This window comes from Carettochelys insculpta, chromosome 3 (assembly GCF_033958435.1).
Source record: "Carettochelys insculpta isolate YL-2023 chromosome 3, ASM3395843v1, whole genome shotgun sequence".
NCBI lineage: Eukaryota > Metazoa > Chordata > Testudines > Carettochelyidae > Carettochelys > Carettochelys insculpta.
In genome coordinates, this window is record NC_134139.1 from 3,306,204 (window position 1) to 3,324,003 (window position 17,800).

The window sequence follows — 17,800 nt, forward strand, 5'->3', positions numbered from 1 at the left end:
ACACCCCCGAGGCCTGCGACTGCAAGCATGGTTAATCCATGGCTCAGCTCCCTAGAGAGCACATGTACGGAGGGAGTGCAACAAGTCCTAGAAAGTAGCAGAAGGACTTCCACCAAGAAGACCTACAAGCAGAAATGGACTCGATTCACTGCATGGTGTTCTACCAAGCAATTAGCTCCCCTTGCTGTGCCTATACCTGTAATATTGGAATACTTACTGGACCTCAAGAGAGGCGGACTCTCCCTATCCTCGTTGAAGGTCCACCTTGCCGCTATATCGGCTTTCCAACAGGAAGAGGAAGGGCCCACGGTGTTCGCCCATCCCATGGTTACCAGGTTCCTGAAGGGGCTGGTAAACCTATACCCCCCTCGGAAACCGCTTCCACCTTCGTGGAGCTTGGACCTGGTGCTTAACGCGCTAACGGGACCACTGTTTGAACCCTTAGCCACAGTTTCCCTCCGTCTCCTTACAACAAAGACGAACTTCCTTCTTGCAATCACGTCAGCTCGCAGGGTGAGCGAGCTCGCGGCAGTTATGGCAATGCCACCCTGCACAGTATTTTCGAAGGAGGCGGTAACCTTACGGCTGCATCCAGCCTTTGTTCCGAAAGTTTCTTCAGAGTTTCATATTAACGAACTTATAGTCTTACCCTCGTTTTATCCAAAGCCTCATAACTCCAACAAAGAGGTGCGCCTACACCTCCTGGACGTGAGAAGGGCGCTGGCTTTTTATATAGACAGGACTAAGTCCTTCCTAAAAATGGATAGACTCCTAGTCTCTCTCGCTCCCAGATCAAAAGCAGAAGGTCTGTCTTCGCAGAGAATCTCGAAGCACATCGTATCCTGTATAAAAATGTGCTACGAACTTAGAAAGACTCCTTTACTGGCCCCACCTAGGGCTCACTCCACCAGGGCGGTGGCGGCATCAACAGCCTTTTTCAAGGGCATTGCGCTAAAAGACATCTGCAGAGCGGCGACAGGGTCATCCTATGACACCTTCGCCAAGCATTATGCCCTACACAGGGTATTCCAAGAGGATACCCGTCTCTCGACAGCGGTCCTCTCGGGGACAAGCTGCTCATGATCCGATTACCCACCTCCTTACTTGGGTTACTGCTGGGTAGTCACCTATCGTGGAGCACCCACGGGGACACTCGAGGAAGAAAGAGAAGTTACTCACCGTAGTAACGATGGTTCTTCGAGGTGTGTCCCCGTGGGTGCTCCACCACCCGCCCATCCTCCCCGCTTCGGATCTCTGTTTAGTGTTTTTCAGGAGCATCCGAGGCGGGCGGTCAAGGAACTGGCGGGGACTGGATCGCGCACGTGGCCGGGAGCGCGCAAGGGAGCGGCGCACGCCGGCACATACACGGTCCAGCAGAAACTGCTGGAAAGATCCGATCTGCGGCGCCGGGGCGAGCCCGACACTTATTGTGGAGCACCCACGGGGACACATGTTGAAGAACCATCGTTACTACGGTGAGTAACTTCTCTTTCTTCCCCGCTTCGGAGTTCTGTTTGGTGTTTTTCAGGAGCATCCGGGACGGTTGGTCAAGGAACTGGCGTGGACGGATCACGCATGTGACCGAAAGCACTCAAAGGACTGGCGTGCATGCACAACCCGAAGGAGACGGCTGGAAAATTTCCCATCTGCGGCGCCGGGGCAAGCCCGACACCTACTGTGGAGCACCCATAGGGACACATCACGAAGAACCATCATTACTACACAAGTGAGTAACTTCTCTTTATTTTTTCAACATCCCCCACGTCCCTCATTGTTGGCCGGCTGGTGGGCGGGGTGGATGGGCAGGAAGGGTTGTCAGGGAGATGGGGTGAGGCAGTGGGCCAGAGGAGCCTGCAGGGTTGCCTGGGGGGCGGGAGGTCACCAGGACCTGTGAGCAACACCCTCCCGGAGGGTCTTACGGATCCAGGGCTGGTTGTAGTCTGCCTGCTAATCAGGGGCTGCACGAGGCTGGTCCTACCTGGGGCCAGCCTCAAACGTCCATCCCAGGGGGACAGTCCATTCCTGGCCTCCACAGGCATGTGGAGGGCACAGCACATCCCCACCCTCTCCACAGCATTCCAGCCCTGGTCTTTCAGAAGAGTGGCTGAGGCTGTGTGGACGCACTCTTTCAAAAGAACAGATCACTCTTTCAATTTGTTTTTTATGTGTGGGTGCAATCCTTAGTCGTGAGTTTACTGTGATTAATCAATAGCCCTATTCATTTTGATTGTTGTGGCCTTGGCAGAATATAAACATTTTTCTTTCAGATGCTACTTGGGTTGTGTGAAAGCTGTTTGGTGGTTGGATTAATATTAACTTGGCACAGTAGTCAAAAGATACAGATTCTTTTTCGAGTGTTTGCTCATGTCTATTCCAAGTTGGGTGTGTGTGGGCTCACGCCCAGTTAAGAACATAAGAACATAAGAATGGCCATACTGGGTCAGACCAAAGGTCCATCAAGCCCAGCATCCCATCTGCCGACGGTGGCCAATGCCAGGTGCCCCAGAGAAGGAGAACAGAAGACAATGATCAAGTCATTTATCTCCTGCCATCCATCTCCTGCCCTTGTTATGAAGGCTAGGGCACCATACTTTATCCCTGGCTAATAGCCATTTATGGACCTAAGCTGCAAAAATTTATCAAGCTCTTTTTTAAACCCTAATAGAGTCCTGGCCTTCACAGCCTCCTCGGGCAAGGAGTTCCACAGGTTGACTGTGCGCTGTGTGAAGAAAAATTTCCTTTTATTAGTTTTGAACCTACTACCCATCAATTTCATTTGGTGTCCCCTAGTTCTTGTATTATGGGAAAAGGTAAATAATTTTTCTATATTCACTTTCTCCACACCATTCATGATTTTATATACCTCTATCATATCGCCCCTCAATCGCCTTTTTTCCAAACTGAAAAGTCCCAGTCTCTCTAGCCTCTCCCCATATGGGACCCTTTCCAAGCCCCTAATCATCTTAGTCGCCCTTTTCTGAACCTTTTCTAATGCCAATATATCTTTTTTGAGGTGAGGAGACCACATCTGCACGCAGTACTCGAGATGTGGGCGTACCATAGTTTTATATAGGGGAAGTATGATGTCTTTTGTCTTATTATCGATCCCTTTTTTAATAATTCCTAACATCCTATTTGCCTTACTAACTGCCGCTGCACACTGCGTGGATGTCTTCAGAGAACTATCCAGTTGTTGGAAACTTTGTGCCCTACCCAATAGCCATGGGGTCAGTGCGGCACCCCATGGATTGACGCCGATATGGTGACCAATATGTGCACCACACACACGCGCGCACTCACTTCCTTCTCACCGCGCTGCTGGTTGTTGGAGCTCTTGCTTTCTCCTCTTTCATCAAGTAGCTATTAGCCTTTTGTATTGTAAATAGTTCTCAAAATAGTGTAAATAGTTTTAGAGTTTATCAATTAGTCTTAGTGGCTTCGCTGATAGCCAAGGTGGGGCTGTCTGTCTCCGTTGTCGTCTTGGCACTGGGGCATGCCTGGCTCCCCAGGCTTTAAGACTTGTTCGAAGTGTGGCAGACGTATGCCCAAGAGCGACTCCCCTTCTGCTTGTCTGATTTGCTTGGGGGAAGGACACTTGCGTGACCACTGCTCAGTTTGTAAGGCCTTTAAGTCCAGAACTTTAGAAGATCGGGCCCAACACATAAAAGTCCTGCTAATGGAGGCAGCTCTTAAACATCAGGAGTCCCCAGCAGGAGCAGAGAGTGGAACCTCCTCGGTGCAAAGTGTACCAGCACTGTCTTACCAGGGTGCTGTCCAAGGACTCATGGCACCAGGAGCAGGCACCATCACCATCCCAGCACCATAAGAGCCAGTCTCTGGTGCCAAAGAAGAAGAGGAGGCATGTGAGGCATAGGTCGCTGACATCCAAGCGTGGCGGCCATAAGTCCCAGGCTCCGGCGTGCCCGGTCAAAGTACAGGAGGTGCGCATGTTGCAGCTGGTGCGGAGCACAAGCCTGCAGACACTGGACTTGCCCTCAATGCCAGAGACGTTTTGAGCGGTGCAAGGCCTTCTTCAAATGCCAGGACCAGGTCCCTCCCCGTCAGTAGAGGACTGGCACCATAGTATCGAGACTGCACGATTGGGGCCCTTGGACGTTATGTCAGCGTCAACCCGTGCTCACATTGACCCTGGCACCGACGCCATACTCGGTTCCGAGCACTCCGAAGCCAACCCATCAGGGAGTGACTGTGGGCTAGTTCCAGGTGCCCTTTGCTCCATCCTCAGCACAGTCATCAGTGCGCTTGGCATCAGCGCCAACCCCAGTGGCCCCGCTATGGTCATCCGCTTCCAAATACATGTCAGAGTCAGACTCGTTATACTCAGGCTCCGAGGACAGTGGGGGCTCAAGAAGGTCATGCCATAGCTGTCGCAAGCACCATAGTCATCGTTCGGGCAATATGGGCTGGCTGCCAGCTTCACGGGTGACACATCAGTGGCCCTTCTGGGCCTGCGGGCATTTAATGAGATGCAGGGCCAGAGTGTGGGCGTAACGTCAGTGATGCTGGGAGCCCCGCGGATCCTGCGCTTGGCGCTCTTGGTGTCTCTGGGTGCCCTGTTGCTGGAGCATCAGCAGGAAGCAGTGAGCACTATAAAACCATTGGCATCGATCTCATTGGCACCATCATTGGCGCTGTCACAGCAGGACTGAACCCCAACGGCACCACCACAGTCAGTCGGTCATGCTGATGGGACAGACCCCGGCACTGGTGCCAACCCAGGTACAGGGTGCAGTACCAGCACCCTTGGCACCACCTGTTGGTGGTTTTTTGAGTCAGACAGGACCAGTACCTGCTCCACCCTTGGTGCCTCCTGGTCACCCTGTAATTTCTCCGGGGGGCCAGTTGAGGGAACATGTCCCTGCTGCCCTTCCCCTCCAGATGGAGGTGCAAGGGGTATCATCCTCTCCCCCCGCAGATGAGGCAGTGGCAAGCTCATTGGCCTCACTGGTGCTGAAGGACAGTGGGGCATTTCAGCTGCTACTCAGAAGAGTGGCCCAAAACTTGGGGGTGCAAGGACAGGAGGTCCAGGATGAGATGGACCTTGTTACGAACATTTTGTCCTCTGCAGGGCCCACTATGGTGGCTCTGCCCATAATCAAAACAATTGCCACTATGGCTAAAACAGTTTGGCAGACCCCTGCTTCCGCCGTTCCTATGGCCCATACTGTGTTCCATCCCAGGGCAGTGAACATTTGTTTACCCACCCGCCTCCCAACTCCCTGGAAGTGGATGCTGCAAACCAGAGAGCACCAAGGATTCCAGGGTCCTTCCTCAAAAAATAGATGCTGAGCGCTTGGACCTCTATGGGAGGAAGATTTACGCAACAGGAGGTTACAGCTGAGAACTGCTAACAACACAGTCAGCATCCTATCGAGATTCTCCAAACTGGTACCACCCGAAGCCAAGCAGGACTTCACAGTGGTGGTAGAGAACAAACTGATCTCAAGGGCGGCCCTGCAGGCGGCACTAGATGTAGTGGACACTGCCATGAGGGTTATGGCTTCCAGAGTGGCGATGCGCAGAGGGGCGAGGTTGCAGGCTTTGGGCCTGCCACATGAGGTTCAGCAAACAATCCAGGACCTCTCCTTTGATGGCCCTACCCTGTTCATTTTGATTGTCATGGTCTTGGCAGATTATAATCATTTTTCTTTCAGATGCTACTTTGGTTGTGTGAAGGCTGTTGGAGACTGGATTAATATTAACTTTACACAGTAGTCAAAAGATATAGGTAACTCTTGGCTATTAGTACTGCTCCAAACAAAAGCGGCCTGCTTTGTTTGTGAAACAAACAGACTTTGTTTCAGAGTTCACCCGCAGGTATTGGTGCTGCTCACCCGTTTTCCCAATGATTCCAAGTTCGTGGCAATGATTTGTCACATTGTGGATGTGATAAGGCATGATGAACACCACCTAAACCTATGCCAAGGTTCACTGATCATTGTGGATCAACCTTCTGTCACCATAATCAAACATGTGCAGTGGACCTGGCCTGTTGGGTGTCGAGAGAACAAATCACTTGTCATTATTCTGGATGGTCTTTATCTGGAAATGGCAAGCTGAAAGCTGATTGGTGATAGATGGTCAGAAGCCCCTCCTCAGGACAAACTGGCTTGCCCAGGAATGGTTGACTTCTTGAACGGGTCTCGTCATTACATTAGGTGTGCCCCAAGTAATAGCCAGTAGCCTCTAAACCTTGCTCCAAAATGCAGACACCAGAGTAAACCAAAGGTCTTGGGGAAGATGAGGCCCCCATGAAGTATGATAAATGGTGTGACAAATGAAAGCTTAGGAAACCTGGTGCTCCACTTCTGGAGCTTCTTGTATTGACCTGTGTTCTGTCAGTCCGCCGGTTTGTTCAAGCTGGGGTCTGGCGTGCGTACAGGTGTGCTCGTGTACTGGTGGTGAGGACTACTGTTAATCCTCAGAATGGCCTGTGTGACTCCAGAGGAGTCTGAGACTGCAGATGGTTAAGCTTTAAATACGTAGCATTCAGCAAACACATTGGAAAGGCTAGACACAGCTGTAGTGTCATAGTTCTCACTGCTGAGAGGGAGCCCAGTGGCTGTTCGTGTTTTACTAACGCACTGATGTGCAGTAGTGTAGCTGGCTTCACTTACTATGAATACACTATTTAACATTTTGTGTCAATGAATAATTACACATTTGTCAATACAAAGTGTAAGGCTAACACTCTGTAAGTAATGACCCTGAGCGTGTCAGACCATTAGGACGACTTCAATTTTTCTTTCAAAATAAAAATGATAATTTGCATCAAAGAAAGCTTTTGCCTTACTAAAATCTGTCTTTTAAAATAAATCCCGTCTTATGGTTTATTTTTTCTTTCCAACTTATCTTGAAAACATGAAACTACTTTTTTTTTGTTTAGTCTTTTCACTTGCACAAAAGATTGTTTTGAAATGAGTACAAAAATCATACTCTGGAATATCTTGTTACCCCTTTGCAGCGTATCGAAGGGACATGTCATGATCATGAGGGTTAGCCAGCAGCCTGGGAGTCAAAGGGTTAACCTCTTTAGCCCGGTGGGATTGGCCTATAGGAATGTAGGTAAGAATTGAATTTTTTGGCTCCTCCCTTTTTCTGTCTTCTCATCCTTTTTCTTCTTTCCAGCCAGTAGGGAGAGAGACACAGGATATCTCCCTCCAAGAACAGGCCCTCCAATCTTCTGTACGTAGGGTAAAGTTTAGATAGATCCGTTAGGGTTTGTTGTTTTATGGTTTGGGAAGTGGGGTCTGCTGTCTGGGCACTTTTTAGAAATGTTCTTTTACTCACCTTGTAACTAAGTTCCAGGCCCATGGTGGAGACTCCCCATGTGTTTTACTTTGTGACTCTTCCATCTAGTCAGGAGGCTTCCAACACGAATACTGTTGTAATAATACAAGTTCTCTCTATTTCTTTTTATTAACCTGGTATCGGTTAATGTTCGTGTCCTGGTTTTTACTTTTGGGGTTGAGATTTCCTAAGTCGTCTCTCCCTGGTTTCCTTGTTATTACTTGGGTGGTGGCAGCGAATTTTATCCCCAAAATCTAAGGTTTTTAGGATTTTGAGGGACAAGTTTATACCAAAACCTGGTAGACAAGGTTTTGGAGGTACTCTTGCTGGCCCCCACTTCTGCATTTATCTTGCTAGAGTGGGGAAGGAACCATGACAGGACACCTCTGTTAAAGTAAAACAGTCGTTGCTTTTGGTTTAGGGGATGCTACTTTGCCAAGAATTGCCAGGCTCAGCCCCCAGACTGTATCTGCGAACATCACTTATTTGTGAAGGTCTCTCTTGCTCCTGGGCAGCAGTGTTTGCTTCTAAGGAGGTAAGTGACATTATTATCCAGCAGTGTCGTTCCCTGCAAGATGAATAGTAACAGAGAGGTAGCTGTGTTAGTCTGTATCTTCACAAAGCAAAGAAGCAGTCATGTAGCACTTCAAAGACTAATAAAATAATTTATTAGGTGATAAGTGAATTGGCAGGATGGTGTTATAACAGAGATACAAGAAAAAGAAATAAAAACTGAGATCAGTATCCCATGTATCAGTCCCATGTGTCTGATTTGTCAGTTTTTATTTCTGGGTTTGGTTTTTTTTTGTTTGTTTTTTTTTGTATCACTCTTATAAAACGGTCGTGCCAATTCACTTTCAGCACCATTTCCAGTACAGCACTATCTCCAGGTCTGAGGACGTGGGTCTGCCCCACGAAGCTCGTCACCTAATAAATTGTTAGTCGTTAAAGTGCTACAGGACTGCTGGTTTGATTTCCTACCAGAGTTAGGGATCAATGGCCAAGGTCCCTTGTTAATTCAGGGCAGCAGCAGCCTAATGGTCTGCTGTTCAACAGATGTGGGCATAGGGGTGACGGGACTCTCTTGGCAGACAGGTTATCAATATGGATGTTTAAATGAGTCCCTGAACAAGGAGGGCGTGAGCCTCCTGTTCACAGATCCCAGGACCCGAACTGAACCCTGCTACGACCCCAGGCAGGAGAGCGCCACCCCAGTACGCACTAGGCCCCACCTAAACCACCCTTTAAGGAAGAGGCTGGCACAGAAGACAAGACCAAGGACAAGACAGTGAGGGTTGAAACAAAATAACTATATTTATTAAAACTACACTATTAAAATAACAATCCATCTATGCTAAAACTAACAATAACTACAAACTTACTCTATACATTGTTTCGACGAAGTGAATCCTGGAGGAAGTTTTAAAGTTATTTTGCCGAAGGTAAAAAATTGTTGTTAGATTGTTAAAAAGGGAGAGGTAAAAAGGTAAGGGTATTTTAAATCCCTTCCACCAATTTAATAGGCGGGGTGAGGGTGCTAATCCCCACCACCGACCGGGGGGCAGGGTGCTAGACCTGCCCCTAAGATTGGCCCCCGGAGGCGGTCAAGGCGGCTACTCTTTAATTTTATGGGAGGCCTTCTGTGTCTCCTTTTTGGGAACCAATTATTAGGTGTTCCCGGGAGGCCCTTGGCTCTTACCCAGGACACGCAAGATTGGCGGAATATCAGGAGGCGGGGAGGCTGATGCCTTCACCCGCAATTATTTATATAAGGATGGGTATAAAGGTAAGATGGATTGGGGGTTAACCTTCCCAATAAAACAACCTGGTAATAGAACTATATGCTAATTATAATAATACTAACTAACTAAGAACAGTAATTAATAAAATAACAATTAATAATTAAATGTGCTGTGTATTTTGTTTCAATCCTGGGCTTGTAGGCCAGGCCCTGAGGGTCAGGCCCTCGGGTCCTGCGCTACCCCCATTGAAGCAGCTCTCCACAGGGGTGCGACCCCTACTCCCCCAGTGGGGGCCCCGATGTCCAAGGTTAGTGTGTGTAGGTAAAATTTACGTGTCCTGAAGAAAGGTCGAATCCGGTGAAGTAAATTCAGTATTAAATGTCACATCCGATAAAAAGTCACATCCGGTAGATGAGTGGAGTAATAGTTGGAGTTCAAAATGGCGGCGCCGCAGGTGTGATGATGGCGGAAGGTGTCTGAGATGGCGGCCTCAGGGTTTGGCAGCCAGATGCGCAGTACCCGCCTTGCGGCGGGCCAGTTCACCACCTGGCTGCCGCCCCACAGAGACCGCTTGCTGCTGGTGCCGCTTGGGTGCATTGGCGCTGCCTGGGCCTGTTAGCACTGCAGTGTTGCAGCGGCACTTTAGTGATTTTTATCAGCTCAAGGTGATTCAGCTCTTGGCCCCTTAGTGCTGGCCTAAGGGCTCGGCGGACACTGCTCAAAAGCAGCCAGCGCCTCCCTATGCAGGGTAACAGAAGCAAGTCTGTGTCCCCCCAGGGGCGCAGAATGCCCAGAGGCACCTGCTTGTATGCAGGGGGCTCATACATAATTCATCATTCTATTTGAATATTCATGATTTGTTTCGTGGTTTTCAATTACGTCCTCCTGAGCTCAGAAGGTGCAAGAAGGTCTCACCTTCGCCCAATCAGAGGCCTAGAATTCAAATACTTGATCATGAATAATTCATGAGTTCAGGTTACCGGGGGAGCTAACTGACAAAAAATGACCATTGGTAATGCTGCTAAATAGCAGCCTGTGACAGTTGAGAATTTCATGTGTCTGCACTGATTTTACACAGCCAAAGGCATGTATTCCCTGGCCCACAGGGACGATCATGTCCAAGGTGTTAAAAAATCCTGACAAGGCGGAGACAGTTCTTAGTTCTGAGATGATGGTTCTTGAACCACACCCGTAAGGGTGGGTTCACGCCCTGCATGCGTTCTGCGAAGTCCGAATTCATCTCTGTCTGGGTTTAAGGCTTCTTTGACTCTGTGCCACAACAGTTTTTTCTTCCATTGAATACAAAAGGCAGCTGCCTCTGCTTCTTCTGAGGCAGGATCTGGCTTTCGCAAACCCTGTTTGAAGGAAGCAAAATAATTGCACATGTTAATGTTCTGGGATCGACATGGGGGTTGAATATCACTTACACAAAAGGGCCTAAATGCACAAAGTCTAAAAGCTCGTATGTGACAACCAGATTAATGTGGTTAGCGTGGCATCTCTCCTAACCAATGGAACAGCTGACACAGGACTGCCAGCAAAGAGATAAATAATAGAAATACAGTAAAATTCCTTTTCTCCGGCCTCTGGTGGCCCAGAAATCCTGATGGTCTGGCATCTTGCAGAAATAGTCCCATTTATGGAGATAATCCAGCAAAATTTAATGGTCCAGCATACAAAATTCTGTCCCTGAGATACATGTACCTTGAAATTCACATAAGTTGGGAGGGTTGGGTAGTGGGTTGGGGCCCTGGGAGGGGGCAGGGGGGTTAAGCCAGGGGTGGGTTAGGGCTACAGGGGGTCTGGGAGGTGGCAGCAGTGGGCGGTCCCACCCAATCCCCAGGCCCCGAGGGCCTAGGTAGGGGACAACATCTTTATTAATTGTTCAACATCTTTGTTAATGACCTGGATGAGGGACTGGATTGCAGCCTCAGCAAGTTTGTGGATGACACAAAACTAGGGGGAGCAGTAGATAGGTTGGAGGGTAGAGAGAGAATCCAGTGTGACCTGGATAAATTGGAGGATTGGGCCAAAAGAAATCTGATGCGGTTCAACAAGGAGAAGTGTAGAGTCCTATACCTGGGCTGGAAGAATCCCAAGCATTGTTACATTCTGGGGACTGACTGGCTCAGCAGCAGTACGATGGTAAGGGACCCAGGGGTTATGGTGGATTAAAGGTTGGATATGAGTAAACAGTGTGCCCTTGTAGCCAAGAAGGCTAATGGCATAGTAGGGTGCATTAGGAGGAGCATTTCGAGCGGATCTAGAGAAGTGGTTGTTCCCCTCTATTCAGCACTGGTGAGCCCACATCTGGAATATTGTGTCCAGTTTTGGGCCCCCCAGTATAAAAAGGATGTGGATGTGCTGAAGCAGGTTCAGCAGATGGCAACAAAAATGGTTAAGGGGCTGGAGCACAAGATCTATGAGGGGAGGCTGAGGGATTTGGGCTTGTTTAGTTTACAGAAGCGAAGACTTAGGGGTGATTTAATATCAGCCTTCAACTTTGTGAAGGGGCCCTCTAAAGAGGAGGGTGAGAAAGTGTTCTCAGTGGTGTCAGATGGCAGAACAAGGAGTAATGGCCTGAAGTTGAAGAGGGAGAGATGTAGGTTAGATATTAGGAAAAACTACTTCACCAGACAGGTGGTGAAGCACTGGAATGTGTTCCCTAGAGAGGTGGTAGATTCTCCATCCCTCAAAGTTTTTAAGTCCTGGCTTGACAAGGTCCTGGCTGGGATGACTTAGTGGGGGTTGATCCTGCTTGATCCTCCTGAGGTCTCTTCCAGCCCTAGGATTCTATGACAATTTGTTCCTTTCAGAAAACAAGTGGGGATGCCTTTTTGGCACCCCAACTACAAAACCGTCCTGCCCAATATGGGACTGTTTGTTGCCCTATGAAGCAGGAGAAGCATGGGGCGGTGAAGAAGCTGCAGGAGCGCAGGGTGGTGAAGCTGCAGGAGGGCAGGGTGGTGACATCCAAAAGTCCAGAAAATTTCGTAATTCAGCACCTGTCCAGTCCCGGACGTGCCAGATCAAAGAAATTTTACAGGACAATGAAAGCTAATCAGCATGGCTTAAAAGAGATGATGTACTTGCCTCAGTACTGGGTGAGATTCTGGTGAACAAGCTAGTACCTCTGAAAAATCATTGTCCATGTTAAATTAAAGCCAGGAGCAGGCTAAATGATAGCTCTAAAATGGTGAAAAAATTGAGAGATTACCAAAAATATTGTGGGTGGTAAATAACGGGGATGGGTCACCGATACAGAGCAAGCGGGATTGCTTGACAAATGAGGTAGGGCCAAGCAGCATTTGTTTTTAATACAGCCAAATGCAAAGTCATAACCTGGGATCAAAAAATACCTGTGTCCTGGAAATCAGTGACTGAAGAGGGTTTATGGGTTATTGTAGGACACGTGTTCCTGGCATGATGCTGGCAGGACAAAAGGCCGTGCGCTCCTTGCAGGTACAAATAGGGTAATCTGTCGTAAGCCTAGAGAGGTGCTACTGCCTCCACATATGGCATTGGTGAGACAGGGTCAAGTTCTACTCCACGCTCTGTAAGCGTTTAGTTAGGAGCTGGATAAAACTGGGTTGGTTAGACTCAAACCTCATTGACACGGTGCCCTATAATTGAGATATGTGTAAGCAACAGTTCCTAAATAAGGCATAGTCAGTCTGCTCAGACACTAGCAACATGTTGGCAAGGCTCAACTAGGTTTGGGTGCAAGGGGGAGGAAGATGGGGATCAGGAAATTGCCAGCTGGTGTGCAGGCTACAAACAGACCCACAGGTGGAGAAAGAAAGGTTACTCACCGTAGTAACGGTAGTTCTTCGAGATGTGTCCCCGTGGGTGCTCCACGATAGGTGTCGGGCTCGCCCGGCGCCGCAGATCGGATCTTCCAAGCAGTTTCTGCCGGACCGTGCATGCGCCGGTGCGCGCCACTCCCTTGCGCGCTCCTGGCCACGTGCGCGATCCGGTCCCTGCCAGTTGCTTGACCAACCGCCTCGGATGCTCCCGCAAAACACTAAACAGAGATCCGGAGCGGGGAGGATGGGCGGGTAGTGGAGCACCCACGGGGACACATCTTGAAGAACCACCATTACTACGGTGAGTAACCTTTCTTTCTTCTTCGAGTGTCCCCGTGGGTGCTCCACAATAGGTGACTACCCAGCAGTAACCCAAGATAGGAGGTGGTTAATCGGATTATGTGCAGCTTGTCCCCGAGAGGACCGCTGTCGAGAGACGGGTATCCTCTTGGAATACCCTGTGAAGGGCATAATGTTTGGCGAAGGTGTCATAGGATGACCAGGTCGCCGCTCTGCAAATGTCTTTTAGCGCAACGCCCTTGAAAAAGGCTGTTGATGCCGCCACCGCCCTAGTGGAATGAGCCCTGGGAGTGGCCAGTAAAGGAGTCTTTTTGAGTTCGTAGCACATTTTTATGCAGGATACGATGTGCTTCGAGATTCTCTGCGAAGAGAGACCTTCTCCTTTCGATTTGGGAGTGAGAGAGACTAGGAGGCTATCCATTTTCCAGAAGGACTTGGTCCTGTCTATATAGAAGGCTAGCGCCCTCCTCATGTCCAGGAGGTGTAGGCGCGCCTCTTTGTTAGAGTTATGAGGCTTTGGATAAAACGAGGGTAAAACAATAGGTTCGTTAATGTGAAACTCAGAAGAAACTTTGGGAACAAAGGCTGGATGCAGCCATATGGTTACCGCCTCCTTGGAAAAAACAGTGCAGGGTGGCGTTGCCATAACTGCCGCAAGCTCGCTCACCCTGCAAGCTGACGTGATTGCGAGAAGAAAGGTCGTCTTTATCTTAAGGAGGCGGAGGGAAACCGTGGCCAAGGGCTCGAATGGTGGTCCCGTTAGCACATTAAGCACCAAGTCCAAGTTCCACGAAGGTGGAAGCGGTTTCCGAGGGGGATATAGGTTTACCAACCCTTTGAGGAACCTGGTAACCATGGGATGGGCGAACACCATGTGCCCTTCCTCTTCGTGTCTGAACGCCGAAATGGCGGCAAGGTGGATCTTTAATGAGGATAGTGAGAGTCCTCCTCTCTTGAGGTCCAGTAAATACTCTAATATCACAGGTATAGGCACCGAAAGGGGGGCTAGCCGTTTGGCAGAACACCATGCCGTGAAGCCAGTCCATTTCTGCTTGTAGGTCTTCCTGGTGGAAGTCCTCCTGCTACTTTCTAGGACTTGCTGCACTTCCCCCGTACATGTGCTCTCTAGGGAGCTGAGCCATGGATTAACCACACTTGTAGTTGCAGGCCTTGGGGGTGCGGATGCACTATGGACCCCTGGGCTTGCGTGAGCAGATCCGGCGCCACCGGAAGGGGCATCGGTGGACGGTCCAACATGCGCAGGAGTAGGGGGAACCATTCCTGTCGATCCCACTTTGGGACTATCAGGATCGTTCGGGCTCCTTCCCTCCTGGCTTTCTGCAAGACTTTGTGGATCAGCACTGTGGGAGGAAAAGCGTAAAGCAGGGGGCCCCTCCACGAGATCACGAACGCGTCCCCCAGGGACCCCTGTCCCAGTCCGGCCCTGGAGCAGAATTGTGGGCACTTCTTGTTGTGTTGAGTGGCAAACAGGTCTATCTGGGGAAAACCCCATGCGTGGAAAATCAGTCGTAGCAGATCGGGACGGATCTGCCACTCGTGCGTGAGTGCAAAACGCCTGCTCAGCCGGTCTGCCTTCACATTGTGAGCGCCTGGTAAGTACGAGGCTTTCAAGATTATATTGTTGGCGATGCACCAGTTCCATAACCGGACTGCTTCCGCACATAAGGCACGGGACCGAGCTCCTCCTTGCCGATTTATATAAAACATGGTGGAGGTATTGTCTGTACTGATCCCGACAACTTTGCCTTGTATATGGTCTCGAAAGTGTCTGCAGGCGTTGAACACTGCTTTGAGCTCCAGTATATTTATGTGCAGTGACTGCTCTGTGGAGGACCACAGCCCCTGAGTCACCTCTTCGCCTATGTGTACTCCCCACCCTATGAGGGAGGCATCTGTAGTAAGAAAAACCGATATTTGTGGTTGGTGGAAGGGTACCCCTGTTAGCAAGTTCTTGGGGTTTACCCACCATTGCAGGGATTTGCGCACCTCTGCTGTGGGCGACACCACCCTATGAATGGTGTGTGCTGCCGGTTTGTATACGCTCGCCAGCCAGTGCTGCATGCTGCGCATGTGTAACCTGGCGTTCTGTACTACAAACGTTGCCGCTGCCATGTGGCCCAGCAGCTGTAAGCACGTCAGGACCGGCACCGTAGGGCTGAAGGTGATGACCTTCACGAGGGAGCCGATGGCCCGAAAGCGAATCTCTGGTAGATACACTCTCGCTGTAATAGAATTTATGCGTGCCCCTATGAACTCTATGTCCTGTGTGGGGTCTATCTTTGATTTTGCCAGATTGATAACCAGGCCGAGCGAAGAGAATGTGCCTGCTGTGACGCGTATCATGCGTAGTACCTCCTCCTTCGAGGCCCCTTTGAGTAGGCAGTCGTCCAGATACGGGAATATAAATACCCCCTGTCTGTGCAGGTAGGCTGACACCACTGCCAAGGTCTTGGTGAAGACTCTGGGGGCCGAGGAGAGGCCAAACGGTAGGACCTTGTATTGAAAATGTTCTTTGCCCACCATGAACCGGAGGACTCGCCGGTGAGCCGGATGGATAGTTATGTGAAAATACGCGTCTTGTAAATCGAGGGCTGTGAACCAATCTCCATCGTCCAGTGCGGTAAGAATGGAGGCGATTGTGATCATCCGAAAGCGTTGCTTGCGCAGGTACCGGTTGAGGCCTCGAAGATCTAAGATGGGCCTCCAGCCTCCTGTCTTTTTCTCCGTGATGAAGTACCTCGAGTAGAACCCTTTTCCTTGCAGTTGCTCCGGCACTCTTTCCACTGCCCCTATGAGCATGAGATGGTCTACCTCCTGCTTGAGCTTCGCTACGTGGGAGGCCTCCTGGAGGTGGGGCCTGGGTGGAGGTCGTGGCGGTGGGAGCGACTGGAAGGGAATGGCGTACCCCGTGGCTATGATCTCCAGCACCCATTTGTCTGTGGTGATCCTTTGCCACTGGTCGTAGAATGGTCGGAGGCGATGGTGGAATAGCCGCTTCGGATGACCTTGTGCGATGGTAGTGATGGCGCAGCCCTGGATCTGTGTGTCAAACTTGTGGCCTTTGGCCCTGCCCCAAGGACGCACGGCTCTGTTGGGAACGTCGCCTGGGAGTTCTGTACTGCTGGTGCTGTTGATGTCGCCCTTGCTCGTAACCCCTGTGGTACTGGGGACGCTGTTGCTGGTACTGGTACCATCTTTGTTGAGGGTAGTACTTTTTCTTTCTGTATGGAGGGGTGTAAATCCCCAGGGTCCTAAGTGTGGCTCTTGAATCTTTACTGGAATGAAGGATCGAGTCAGTTGATTCAGCAAACAGCTTCTGCGAGTCGAAGGGAAGATCGACTATTAGGTGTTGCTGTGGCTGGGGGCTGTGCGCTCCTCCCGTCCCGCTCGCTGTTGCTGCCGGCAGGGATCGGGCTGGGGAGGCTTTCCTCCGTTTTTGCGCTGATGGGGTGAGGGAGGCGGCTTTCCTTTTATGGGCCCCGGAGGGTCCCCCCTGCTGCGGCCGCTCCGGCACGTCTGGCTGGAGGGTCTTGTCGAAGAGCAGCATTTTAAGCCGCATCTCCCTGTCCTTCCTTGCTCTGGCTGTTAATTTTGCACAGAAGGAGCATTTCTGCGTGACATGGGACTCCCCCAGGCACCTTATGCAGAGACTGTGCCCATCAGACGCTGGCATTGCCTCTTGGCAGGACTCACATTTCTTGAATCCTGAGGAGGACATTGTTGGTGAGTCTTTCAGTTGTTAAGGGTACTTAGCACCTTCTCTGTGCTGTTTTTCCCCCTCTCCGATAGCCTGCCATGGCAGGAGGGCTAATGGCCCTAGGCTCCTGGCCTCCGGTGCTCCACTTGATACTAGGACTGGACTGAATGCCGTCCCACTTGTTGTTTCTTTTTTTTTTTTTTTTTTTTGAAAATAACAACTGGCTAACTTAACAGTAGCCTAAGAACTTGAAAACTTTAAAGAAAAAACAGTTAAAACCATTGTATACGCTAACTTGGCCGTAGCCTAGTCGGATTCCGTCTGCAGCCGACGGCGGTTAAGAGGCACTGGCGGGGACCGGATCGCGCACGTGGCCAGGAGTGCGCAAGGGAGCGGCGCGCACCGGCGCATGTGCGGTCCGGCAGAAACTGCTTGGAAGATCCGATCTGCGGCGCCGGGCGAGCCCGACACCTATTGTGGAGCACCCACGGGGACACTCGAAGAAGAAGAAAAGCTAAGTGGCAGCTTTTAAGCAGGAGGTGGCCCTGGAAGAGGCTAGCGGGAGGTCAGGGCTGCTGGCTACAAAGAGCTTTGGCTACTAAACTTTTGGATTTTCCTTCTTCCTACATTTGGAGAAGTGGGACTGGGTACTTCCTTGTCACTGCCCAATACTACACCAAAGAACTGTAAGTACCGAAGTGGGGGTGCTTTCTGAGCGTAAAGGCTGCTTTAGTCTAGCAGGCCAGGGACTGGAAGCTGAAGTCAGTCAATTCAAACAGGAAACGAGATGCTGATGATAACCATTGCCACTGAAACATCTTCCCTGGGAATGTGGTGGGCTCTCCACCCCCAGGAGTCCTACACCAGGACTGGATCTCTTCCTGCAAAGTGCACCATAGCTAAGCCAGAAGTTACAAGTTCCT